Genomic DNA, 13,490 nt, shown 5'->3' with positions numbered 1-13,490 from the left:
AGTATCTACAGTCCCCCGTTGACCCTTTGTCTGTCTTGATCAATACTTTGAGAAATTATCTAAAAAACAAATCTAACAGGTCTATTAAGGACCAATTTTACTGTGGATATTCATGGTGTCCTGGGGATTAACATTAACACCATTGGGTCAAATCTTATAGAATATTAAGAGGCAAATTGCAAAGAAGGTCAATCCAGTTTCGGACACTTCAGGTGCTTTTCTCTGGTGCCAAACTCAGGTTGAAAGGTCAGCTTTTCACACAAGATATCCCATAGTCTACTGGGCAGATTAAAGTAAAATTTTGTCCCAAGGAGAATAAACCCTTTCGATATAAATAATCCAAAGACAGACTGTTGTTTGTTTGGTCTGTATTTGATCCACTAGTGGGGCTTTAAACTTAAATGTTGGTTGTTAGCATATTGTACTGCTACAAAATCGAATTTCTTGCTTCCTTGACCTCCAGTATACAACATCCCATTACCACTCCCACTTCACCACTTAAAAAGATGTCTCATAAAACTCTTTATCTATCTATCCATATCTTTTTGTGTTTCCTCTGATCTTTCTTTTTCCTTTCCCAAACTCTCTGTCCAATATCGTCTCCTCTTCTGTCTGTCTTGTCCGTCTCTCCCTCTCCTACTGATCTGTGATACCCCTTTCTTCTACTCATCCTGTCATATTATGTTTCCTTATCCTCCTCCCTCACTGACCATCCATCACTCTAGGTGACAAGTACACAAAGACATCAGACGAATGGAGGGAGAATCAGAAAAAAACAATGAGAAAGAGAGCTAGAGGGTCGTTAGCTAGTGTTAAGATTTCAAGTATTTTGACTGAAGGATGATAGAAAAAATGCCACTCTTCCATTTCCTGACTGGAAAAACAGTTTGGCAGAATGGTCGCACACACACACACACACACACACACACACACACACACACACACAGAAACAGCAATGTTGACAGCAAAACAGCTTGTTGCCAGGACAGAGTATTCATTTATTGCTTCCCCTTTGTCTCTGTGCTGTTGATGCACCATAGGGTACTGGCACACACACACACACACACACACACACACACACACACACACACACACACACACACACACACACAGACACATTGTTCTGTACATTGTTCTGTATGTGTTCCTGCTTGCATGGCAACCGTAGCATGCAAGTTATGCAATAAAACAGCAATAAGTGCCAGAGATGAGAACTATGAGTAATGAAGCTAAGGGTGAAAGGTTTGTGTGTGTTTGTTTTTTAAAGGGGAATATGTGGATGCTCAATACACATGCATGCCCACCGGTGTGTTTGTGTGTGGGTTGTAGGACAACTGAATCACACCAAGCGTGAACTTTATCTCCTGTACATTCTCCACAGGAAGCGTGTGTACAGCAGTTGCCTTTGTGTTGCAGCACGGTTTGAAATGGAGTCAATCACCTCATTTCCTGGCAAAAGGGCAGAGTGGCAGGACAGGAGGACAGAGTAAATCTGCTTTTCATGACACACAGTCCAGGAAGTGTAGGCAGCAGGGTGGTGTAATGAACAACAAGTCATCCTCCATCCACAGTTCATGACCTTTTTAGGATAAACATACTCCCTGCTGAAGTGTCCTTGAGCAATACTCTCTCTGAAAGGTGCTGTGCTGTATCTGACCCCGATCTCTAACGTCCTCTTGAAAGGAAACAAAACAAGACAACAAGAAAGGGAGCCACCGGCTATCATTTTAATTTTTAGTAACAATATAACTAAACTAATTTGGGCTCTTGATGGAGAAACATGCAGACTTTAGCTCCACCTCCTGGCCTGTTGCTGTCACACACCCACTGCATGAGCGAGAGAGAGAGAGACAGAAGGAAAAGACTGTGAAGAAAAGAGGTTTGAGTGACTCAGTTCCTGTTAGGTGAGGATCACTTCTTGCACACACACATGCACATACACTACTCTGCAGTCTGTAGTCTAAACATGTGGGTATGTGCCTATTCAGTCTTCCCAGAAATTATACCAATCTGGACCAGTTGGATTGCTTGTTACTGTTAGAACGTACGCATGGAAGTACCACACCTCATTCCCTTTTACACACACACACACACACACACACACACACACACACACACACACACACACACACACACACACACACACACACACAGGTGCAGGCACATGAATTAAAGGAGTAGTTCAACATTTTGGGAGCTAGAATTATTCACTTTCTTGCTGAGAGTTAGATAAAAACGTTGATAACACTCTCGTATCTGTTCATTAAATATTAACCTGGAGCCAGGAGAAAGTTAGCTTATCTTAATTCTAACAAAAATGTGTGTTTATACGGGGGAGTTGTGTGTGGGACTATTTATTGGCTGGGTGCAGTGACTTCCTGGATTTTCCCTGGTTTCAGTGGAGACACCAGAAGGTCACTACACCTGGCAAAGAAACAGTCCTGCATGTGTGCATAAATCATCTAACCCGCTGCCCCCCAAGGACTTATCTTCTGCGATTTAGAAACTCACACCAGCATGGAAATTTCACTCCTTTACCAGCCCCTGTAGCGTTCCAGGTGATTTTTTTATCTTTGATGTTTTCTTTAAGGATTTACTTTAATAATTAGAGAGGCTGCATTCGGTCATTTAAAACATTTCAATGCGTACAGCAATGCCACTGCAAATATTGTAATGCAGCAAAACTCTAAACTGCAGAAGGACAGAATCCGCCACAGGAAACGGTTTTATCAGGAGGATGGCTGCTTGACTATTTCACTGTGTGAACCTGGATTATGTGTGACCTTTTGAATGTGTAGAAGAACATTAATTAACATTAGATCTTAACTGATCCTGTCGGCGTGTTGGGATATTTAAATAATCAATAAAGTAAAGCTGCTGTGCCTTGTGCATAAATATTTCACCCACCTGCAACCCATCTGCTGTAGCTGACCTGGCCTGCCCCATCGGCGCATTAACTGCAGTGACCACGGTTTTAACTGAGACCTGCACATCACTACTCCCCCTTATAACCACAAAGAAGTGTTATTACACTTTGAGAAAACAAGATCTAACAAGATATAATATATTATTTAGTGAGCTTTAGAGGCCCTGTTAGCAGATTTTGTTACCCTTTGGAAAGAGTCAGGCCAGTTATTTCTCCATTTCCAGTCTTTATGCAAAGCTAAGATAACTTGCTGCTGGCGTCAGTCTCATATTGAACAGATAGATATGAGAGTGGTATCAGTCTTCTAATTTAACTCTCTACAAAAATAAGCAAATGAGCTTTTCCCCCAAATCTCAAACTATTCCATTAAAAGAGAGCAAAATAAAAAGGAGGGCATATTGCTGGAAAGGGAAACACAATAGCAGACACATTGAAATGAAGTAAACCACAAAGGACACTATAATAGAAACCAGAGATAGAGACACAGTCGGGAGGGCAGAGGGGAGTAAATGTGCAAGTGAAACTGAAATACAGACAGGGGTGGGAGTTGACTCTGCAGTAGGGAGGAGGTGGTAATATGGAAAATGTGCTGCTTGCTACCGACTTTGTGCAACGGTTAAGTCACAGAGATTGTATGATTCACTAGAGGACTGTTGACCCATCTGGAACACAGCTGCAAGTGCACAGTGTGTGTGTATGTGTGTGTGTGTGTGTGTGTCTGTGTGTAATGTCTGCACTGCCTACGTTTGGGAGATAAAGTTTGCCATGTATAAAAACTTTTACTTTAGGTTTCTTGAGAACAAAAGTACAGTTGAAATACACATATACACACTGATGTATCAGTCGGCCTTCAGCCCCGGATCTCAGCTGTCATTCAAGGAATTTCTGGTAACATCACAGAAAGTCCCGGGAATGTTCAGTGGGATGCCAAGAAACCCTCTAATCCTAATCGATTTATGAGGACTTTACAAGAAGTATAAAGGACAGATTACTCACTTTTGCTCTCTTTATTGCCCTGTTTTCTTCGTACACTTAATTGCTCACACTGTTTCGATTATCTCTTAAAATACCAACACCGTTGCTCTATAAGGCACGCCACTAATTCACATTCACTGGATGGTTTGGGTTTCTTTTGGTGGCATTTATTTTGAGTGCACTTATTTACTTACCTAAAGGTCCAGTGTGTTGCATTTATTAACATCTAGCAGTGTAGTTGCAGATTTTAACTCCATATGAAAAACATAAACGGCCCTAACTAGAGCCAGTGTTTGGTTTGTCCCTACTGGGCTACTGTATGGCAGGTCATCATGGCAGACTGTAGAAAGCAACCCTGTAGATAAAAGTCTCAGAGCGACTCTTATGATTATACACTAATGAAAACATACCTATGAATATGATGTTACATTTCTGCCAATAGATCCTTCTAAATGTTACACACTCAACCTTTAACCAATATTGCTCATGAGCAGGTGTTTCCTAAGCTCCGCCCCCCTAAGTTACTGTTGCTATGCCTGCAATGAAATGACTGTCACCGGCAGATTTGACCAGCTTTAGCTAGCAAGCTTATTAGGCAAATGTTAGTTTCACAAGTTGGCTGACTTTTTTATGTTTCTATCTGACTCCTACATATGGTGCTAAAAGACTGAAAGCTAAAGCTGCGTGTCCAAAGTAAAATGTCAGCATCTTCACCAGCTGATGCTCCAAGAAGAAGACATGGAAATACAGAAAAAGTTTGCGTGTTAAGGAAAATCAGGCTGTTCATTCTAACATATTAAGCAGATGTTAGATTTATTGTTTATTGTTTGTATTCTCACTTTTACAAGATAAGGGATAAACAGTGAACATAACGTTAGTTCAGATACTGAGCTATCTGGGGTTGCTGAAGTGTAAACTTCCCTAAAGGCAGGACAGAGCATTAGTCTAAACTCTGATATAGGGAATGGGAATCACAAAAGACATATTTTACTTGGTTGTTAATAACGATGTTAAGGTGGACCATTACTGTACGGAGAGAGAAAGAGAGCACAGAAGAGAGTTGTATAAAGTTACTGCAAACATTGTTCTTTGCAAGCTAGCTGTCACTAGATAACGTTTCAATTCTCTCTCTCTCTCTCTCTCTCTCTCTCTCTCTCTCTCGTTTAGTTTCCATGTTGGAAAAAGGATGAAAAGTAATCCTGTCATCTAATTGTTTTTATCGCTGGTCATAAAATGAACGACTGTTACAGCCCATTTCAACAATGTTTACCGTCCACGTTCAAACTGAAGTTTATCTTCTATCTAACAGGCTGAGACTGCGTAGTTAGATGGATCGCCACTGGTATCCTTGCTTTTGATGACATTACATTCCCATTCCCTATAGTAGGGATCAGCTTTCACATACAATGAATGTGCTAATCAGGTAATATGTCACAAACTAAAGTAGTAGGAGTATGAAATGCCCCTAGCCTGGAAGTAACATTCGACTGCTGGTAATTTTGCTCTTGTACTTTGGTTTTGGACAAGGATTATTTTTTTTACTGCAGTGCCATAAACACAATATGTGGATTGGTCCAAAGCTTGACAGGTCTGCTGGTTGCCAAGCTACATAAAATGCTGGATAAAATGTTAAATCGACATTTTCTTACACAAACACCATACAGTGTTTCTTTCTCTGTCTTTTTATACTTTCACACATACACACTCTGGAGCATGCTGTTGTACAATATTGCCCCCCCCCCCCCACACACACACAGAAACACAAACAGTGTCACAGTGAAACACGCCACTATTATCCTGGTAATGCTTCCCAGTGCATGTCAGTGAGGCTGTCTGCTTTTCTGGTGTCAGACCCGTCTATCCTTCACGCCAGCGGCTTCATGACCTACTGCCTAGCGTGCCTCTGTCTGCATGCATGCATGTGTGTGTGTCTGGAGGCTGCCTGACTGCCAGCTGTACTCTCAACATGCCCAGGGAGAGTCTCGCCTCGCAGGATAGAGAAGACAGAGAGACCTCTTTCCACGCTAACGCTTCCATGTTAACACGAGCCATGCACAAATGTCTGCTTGTGTGTGTGTGAAAGAGGGAATAATGGACCTGTGTGTGTGTGTGTGTGTGTGTGTGTGTGTGTGTGTGAGGGGATTCAGTACAGCAGGGGGGAGGGCAGAGGTGACTTGGAGGGCTTTCACATTTCATTAGGACAGCAGTTCACACATGTAAACACACACACTAGCACTCACACACTTCCTGCTCACCTCGTCCACTCCTCATTTAGCATCCGATTGACTAACACGTTCATTCCCCTCTTCCCACATGCGAACACGCACAGCACTCTTCTCATAAGACCTCGGCCTCTGCCTCAACCAGTAGCACACAAAAACACACACGCATTAACACTCTCTCATGCAAATATGTCAACCTCTCGCAGGGAATTGGACATGAACTCCGATTCACACATGCACCTTGAACATATGATCAAAGTGGCACGCACACCAGCAAACAAAGTACTTCAATATTCACAGTCTTACATGCATACATGGGGAGTATCATGCAAATAATGTTTTTTATTACCATGCCATCAGTGGCCTCGGCACACAATTCCTTCTTCACACACACATCAGTGCACATGTAAACAGTGCGTGCCAGTTGCATGTCATAGGACCAGGAGGCCATTCGGAGGGAATATCTTTGATCTTGTATTGACATAGACACACACAGCCAGGCTGACTGAGCAACAGTGCTAAATGGCAGAGCAGAAAAACACCCTTTTGTTAAGTTTCTAATCAGATCATTAAAAAAAAATTCATTTCCATTCTCTAAAAAGAATTTGCTGCATGAAATGAATTAGTTAGTATTAAAAAAGAGATTATATCCAGTGACAGTCTTTCAAAAGGGCACAGATGAAGGTGACTCATTATCACTTTAAGCTTATGTAATTTAATATCCCTTTAAAAGAAGTCTTCAGTTGGTGAAATGATATTTTTAACAAATGCTTAAACTGTAACAATCAGGCATGTTTTTATTATGTATTTAGTCATTTTGCTTTGTTTAAAGTTTTGGATTTTAAATGTTAACCAGGTCAAAAAGGTGCAAGTTGTGCTCTAAAACCTCTAACCTGCTAGTTAATCATAAAGAGTAAACCATTTTGTTTTATCTGTCAAGCCACAAAACAAATGTGTGAGAGATTCTGTACATGGTTGACACAATAAAACAATGTGGAAGCTGTTTGGAGGGCGACATGATTTATCAGAGACACATATTTTACTTTTACATCACCAATGAGCACTACTCATGTGTTGCAGCAGATATGTATGATATGTATTTGCTGTACTATATATATAGTACTGTATTACTGTATAGTTGAGGTATGGTTACACTAAGAAACTAAACCTATGACCATACACTGTGTACTTTAGAACTGTCTAAACTGTGGTTTTATGAAGGAGAAAGAGGATGTATATTGAGCTAAATGGTACATCAATCAGAGAATAATAATAGAAAAATAATAATGAAAATGAATTTGAAAGAGTGAATCTCTGATCCTGGTTTTTATATGGAGTAGGTCAGACATACAGTGTATCCAAGAAGAATTCACACGTTCTCCAACCGGACCCTCTGATCACTTATGCTCCCCATATGGTCTGGTGTACACATCCAAAGACACAAACAGACTCACCAGGGATGTTCTAAAAAGGCGTGTGTTTGTTCACATGTGCAGGGTGTATGCTGCCACACAGCTGTGCGCACACACAGTCGTGCGCACACACAGTCAAACAATCCCTCCACACCCACTCCTCAGTTAACATCTAACTCACCCAAATGCTTATTATTTGGAGATATACCAGGCACCTGTCAGTCCCTTTCACTTGCTCGTTTTGGTAAAGTTCCACCTGAATGGTGACCTTTGGAGGAATAGCATCCAGTGAGACCAAGAGGACAATATCATCTGCAAACAACAGCGATGCCCCTATAATGTCACTAAGCTGGACACTTTCCAGACCTTTCTTTCATCTTGATATCTCATCCATGAACATCATAAACAGCACATCTGACACCAACTTGAAAGAGCTTGACTTAATGCCAAGAATGCAAACACAGCTTTCACACCAAGTCCGTAAAGACTGGCTAAACTCTTGGCTCCCCACACTCCACACATACTTCTCTCAGGATATCTTTGCCTTTTACAAATCTATAAAACGTGCTGATACAATTAGCTAAGCTCTCATTATTCATGTATTATCTCTGAGACTGTGAACAGCTGCTCTGTGGTTACATGACTAGGATGGAATCTGCGTTGCTCTTTGTGAATCTGAGGCTCAGCATTTGGTCTGGATCACGAGTACCCTGTAACCACCGGGCCGTGAAGTACTCGTTTGACTACCCACCAGGGCAGACTTAGGTTGCCACTATGACAGGCACTGAACATATTTTGGCCATAGCTGCTTGCAGCTGCTTCCACAACGGTGGCCAAACCTTCTTGTCAACATCCTCAGGCACACATGAAAAGTTTCTCAGAGGTTGAAAAACATTATTTCTAAAGTGAGCATTCACAGTTCATCCTTATAGCAGGTTTGTGCTTACACAACCTTGTAACGCTCCCCGTCATTTGATACAACTCACCAGTTGCCCTCACAACTGTGTTTGTTATTCATGACCGGCACAAATGTCTCCATTTCCGGTTCCAAATGCAAAGAGACAGTTTCTCTGGTCACTGTCCACAGCCTCCAAATATCTTTGTTTTTTCCACCATTAGATAGTTGGAGACTGTGAACAAACTCTTGAAAGTATTGTTGACTACCTTACAATATTTATGTCAATAATGGATCAAATGTGTTATGTGAAAGAAGTGAATGATGAAACCACAGATAATTTAGCATCTTTCAACACATTGTTTTGTTTTTACGGCCCACAACTTTACTATTTGGTTCACGCTCACCATTCTGATCATCAGTGTCATTTTCTGCCAAAGTCTCTAGAAAAAAAACCCTGTACAATAACTGCCCAGTACCAAACTGACAGTGAGCGACTAGCTGGTGAACATTGCGGAGCACTTGACAGCTAAAGAAGCAGATATACTTCTTTAGATAGACCATAACGCCACATTCAAAGCTTTAAAACGGCACTCCGCAAACTAACAAGTGACACCACTATAGGTTCACGCTTGGTAAATAGACAACAGTTTGCTATCACGTTTCCAGCTTTTGTGCTACGCTAGGCTAAACATGTCAGCTACCTCTGCAACACAAAGATTAAACTGATATTGAATAACTTACTTAGAAAAACTGTATTTACCAAAAAAGTAGTGAGTATTCATTTTCCTTTAACCAAAATAATAATGTTTGTTGCTGGCCTGTTACTACACAGTTCCTCTAAACATCCTCAAAGCAAGAATCTGTGTGTGTTTGTGAGAGAGAGAGGCGGGGGGTGGATTCCTACTATTCTGTTTGTGCTATGCCCAACACTTCCAGCATCTTTGTTTATAGCTCTCCTCTGCTCTTTTCACACAGAATTGATGAGAAAGACACACACACACACACACACACACACATTAAACACATTGCTTTTGGCAGGCACTGGGGCACGCACACACGCACACATATACTGTGCTCCAAAACCCACCGCAGTGACCTTTCAGATGCAGATGGAACAGCAGCTTCCCTCCACTGCCAAAATGTCAACATCTTCTGCTCTCTCTCTGCTTCTAAGACAAGCCAAGTTGGCAGCAGGTTAGCCTGTCTCTGCTCATTGGCTCATTGGCTAAACACTCGCACACACATGCACGCACACACGCACACGCACACAATGTCATGTGCACAGTGTTCTCATTATTAGATTTGTTAATAGATATATATTCCCATGTGATTCATTCAAGAGCAAACAGCCTTGCCAACAGACAACCGGGCCGCAGTGCACTCTGTATCCACAAGTTAAAACAGAGCAGTACAGTCTTATCTGTGTGTTTCTCTATGAGTACACTGTGAAATCTGGGGTTTATTGGACTAAAGGAATAAACCATGTGAGCGTTTGTTTTGGGACCGAGCTCTGCCTGGAGGGTCACCATAACTCTGCCAGGGGAAGCTGAGCCTGTGTCATCACAGTCCGAATAGTTACGAATCTCAGTGCCTGGGTCTAGCTGACCTGATAAATAATGTCTATCTGACTGCAGCTACACCTCCACATCTATAGTATGACTCACCCACCATCGTCATTATCATTATCAGCCGGGAGACATTAAAAAAATAAACTATAGATAAAAGATAAATCCACTTTTTTGCTCATTGATGTGTGTGAATGAACCTACTTCTGGTTTACAGTAAAGAATCAGTTACTTTCTAGAAAAACTCCAGAAATAGGTTTGATTTTGATGATTGTGTATATAGTGGCATGCACACATTTTGTTGCCTGAACTCCAACACATTTTCCTACCAATTATGAGGAAAGGGAATGAATAAAATAGATCAAAGTTTAGGTTTGGTCTCTGGGGTCTCTACATCTATCTCACACACACACACACACACACACACACACACACACACACACACACACACACACACACACACACACACACACACACACACACACACACACACACACACACACACACACACACACACACACACACACACACACACACACACACACACACACACACACACACACACACACACACACACACACACACACACACAGTCATATGCTTGCATGCAGGTTCACATGTAAGTGCGCAGCCCCGAGGGTGAGGAAACTATTTACGGTGAAAGTGGGCAGAAAGTGTAAACACATGTCTGGCATCCTTTGAAAAGACAAATATTTCACTCCTTTTCCTCCCTTCATCTCTCTGAGGGATCCCCACCCCTCACTTCCAACCCCTCACCTCCACCCTCTACCTCTACCATATCACATTTTCCTCCATGCCTTTGAGCCGAAGGGGGAACATAAATCACAGGACGCAAAGGAGATAGGAGTGGAGGAGCACACGCAACCATTTGAGCAAATGTCTGTGAAAGGGAGAGACGTTACGGGTGGGGGCAGAGGGACTGGGTGTATTTTGCGGGGGCGGGACGGCGAGGATACGACAGAAGAGATGTCACCAGACCCTGATACAGTTACACGGTGCCTCCGGTGCCATCACACAGGTGCTTCTGTCTGTCCACCCTCTCCTCCTCTGATCCATTCTTCTGCCTCCATTCATCTCTCACACTGACTCCAGGATATTATTGTCACGTTTGATATCATCATATCACAATCTGAGGCAAAGGGAGAAAAAGGGAAAGCAAGCGATGTTCTGTCCTCTTACGTATTTCCTCCGTCTGGTCTATTTATTCATTCTTCCATGCAGACCTATACCAGGGCTTTTGGGGGAACTGACTTATTTTTAGGGACTAGTGGAAATTCGGTGCGTAGACTGCATGAGTGAACTTAAAAGGTTTTTTTTCTTATCTGTGAGTGAAGTTTAGGATACTTCAATGGGGGTAGCAAGAATCGTGATGAATTAGTGATGAATCACCCTCCTGCATGAATCATACATCAATAATAGCCTAATTTTACGCACGATCCATGATGATGAAGATGCTCCCCAAAATATCACAAATCATGTTTTCAGGGGAGCTCATGTCTTATTATAGTTTGCACAACATAACAGAGCAACATCAACGCCATCTTGGAAGACAACCATATCTGATCATTTATCTTAAGTCATTTTGGGCCAGTGGGTGTCACATGGTCACACTTCTGTGGCCACCAAATTTGGCTTGGTATGCTCGGTCCCTACAGCACTACTAAAAACCTGAGACCCTTTGAGACTAGGCAAACAAAAAGTAAATACTACGGTCAAACAGTCCTGATATACAATTCATTTGTGAGGACGAAAACACAATGAAGCTAAAAGCTTAGTTCAATGAAGAAAGGGGGGAATATTAAGATGGCAAATCTTCATGTCAGGGAAGATCAAAACAAACAAGCAGACCACACTGACTTATACAAACAGACACATCAGACTTATGACTGACTTATCGACTGTGTAAACCCCTCACAGTCTGCTGTTGCTTCAGAGATGCCGGAGAACTGCAGCAGGGTGTAAAAATGTATTTTTGCCAGTGGAACTCTTTAATCTAAAAGGAATAACATCAGCCAAAACTACTGTTGCACAATCATGATAATCTCTGACTAAAACGACTTAAATAGTTGGCTAAGAGCCCAGGAGCTTTGCAGTTTTTTTAAGCGAGACCTAAATTAATTTGAGTTATTCTTTTTTTTCCCCTGTGAGAAAACTGAGATCTTGAAAATGTCTACATGTGTTCAGGGAGGAAGTTTGGATAAGTGAGTCAGTCACACAAGCTCTCTGGGCTTATTTCCATTTTCTCTGCTCTGTGTTGTTTACTCCTCCCTGGCATTTTGTTCTCAGGACTGCACATTTCATTCAATAAAGAGTTATTCTGTGAGTAAATTCACACAGTTTATTTATATCTGTACCATGAATCAACTCCTGTCTAATAACTGTCTGCAAACCGTGCCTCTGTTATGGAGCACCGACATAGAGGTTAAGTAAAAATGAATGGTGCAACACTAATAGCTTCATCCATTTTGTACTCCTCTGCTCTCTGTTCGAGGCGGCCTATGGGTCCAGTTTGCATGTCAAAGTGCGCCAAATGAACTTGAAAAATCTGCCCTGATTTACTTCGTCCCTGCATGTGAATCCACTGAGCAAGGCTGTATGAGGTGATTTTTCCCTGAAGTTTAGTTTTACTTAACAGAGCATGATTGTACTTTGCTTGGAAAGTGAAGTTTGTTTTCAGCTTCATATGATCTTATTTCTGTTCATTGCTAACACTGCAAAGCTCATTAAAATCTGCTGTGTTTAAAGTGCTATATAATGGCTACAAACACATTTGATTTAATTTAGTTTGACTAAAAATAATATACTTTATGAGATAAGCAGTGTTTGAAAAAGGGACTGGAGAAGTAATTTTGTATATTATGACATTCAGCTGCAGTCAGCAGAACAAAGCGGTGTTGTGGATCACTCCCTTTCTCTGGAATAAACTTGGAAAGGAAATAGAAAAACCAAAGGTTTTGAGGAAAAGGAAAAAAATCTATAAACTCCCTCTCTGAACCCTCCAACTTAAGAACTCATACCACATGTCAGTGATATAAGATTAATAAATGTTGTTCCTCTTTTAACCAATGAGAAGCTAGAGGATGTTGTGCGACCACACGCCCGCTCAGTCATACTTTATACAATTTGTAAATAATTTTTGCAGCAGCTGGGGACTTCCATAATATCCAACTCTGTGGAAAAATTACTCAGTTGTGTTACCACTTTTGTTTTAGATACCTTTTCAAATCCAGTTAGCCTGGGCTCATTTAAATGAATGTCACACTCGCCTCATGAGATTCTTGTTCATCTTCTCGCATGATTTTTGTCTTCCTGTGCTTGTCTTTATGTGAGTTTGTGAAACTGCAGGCAACATAAATAGTACGTGCTAAGAGATTCATGTTGATCTAGTAGCCTTGGAAAGCTGATGGCACAATAGCACTATTTTTACACAGTATCATTAACACACGCACACACGCACCACACACACACACA

The sequence above is a fragment of the Dicentrarchus labrax genome, unplaced genomic scaffold, assembly GCF_905237075.1.
Source record: "Dicentrarchus labrax unplaced genomic scaffold, dlabrax2021, whole genome shotgun sequence".
Lineage (NCBI taxonomy): Eukaryota > Metazoa > Chordata > Actinopteri > Moronidae > Dicentrarchus > Dicentrarchus labrax.
The sequence above is the reverse complement of the archived record's forward strand: the minus strand, read 5'-3'. Positions refer to the sequence as shown.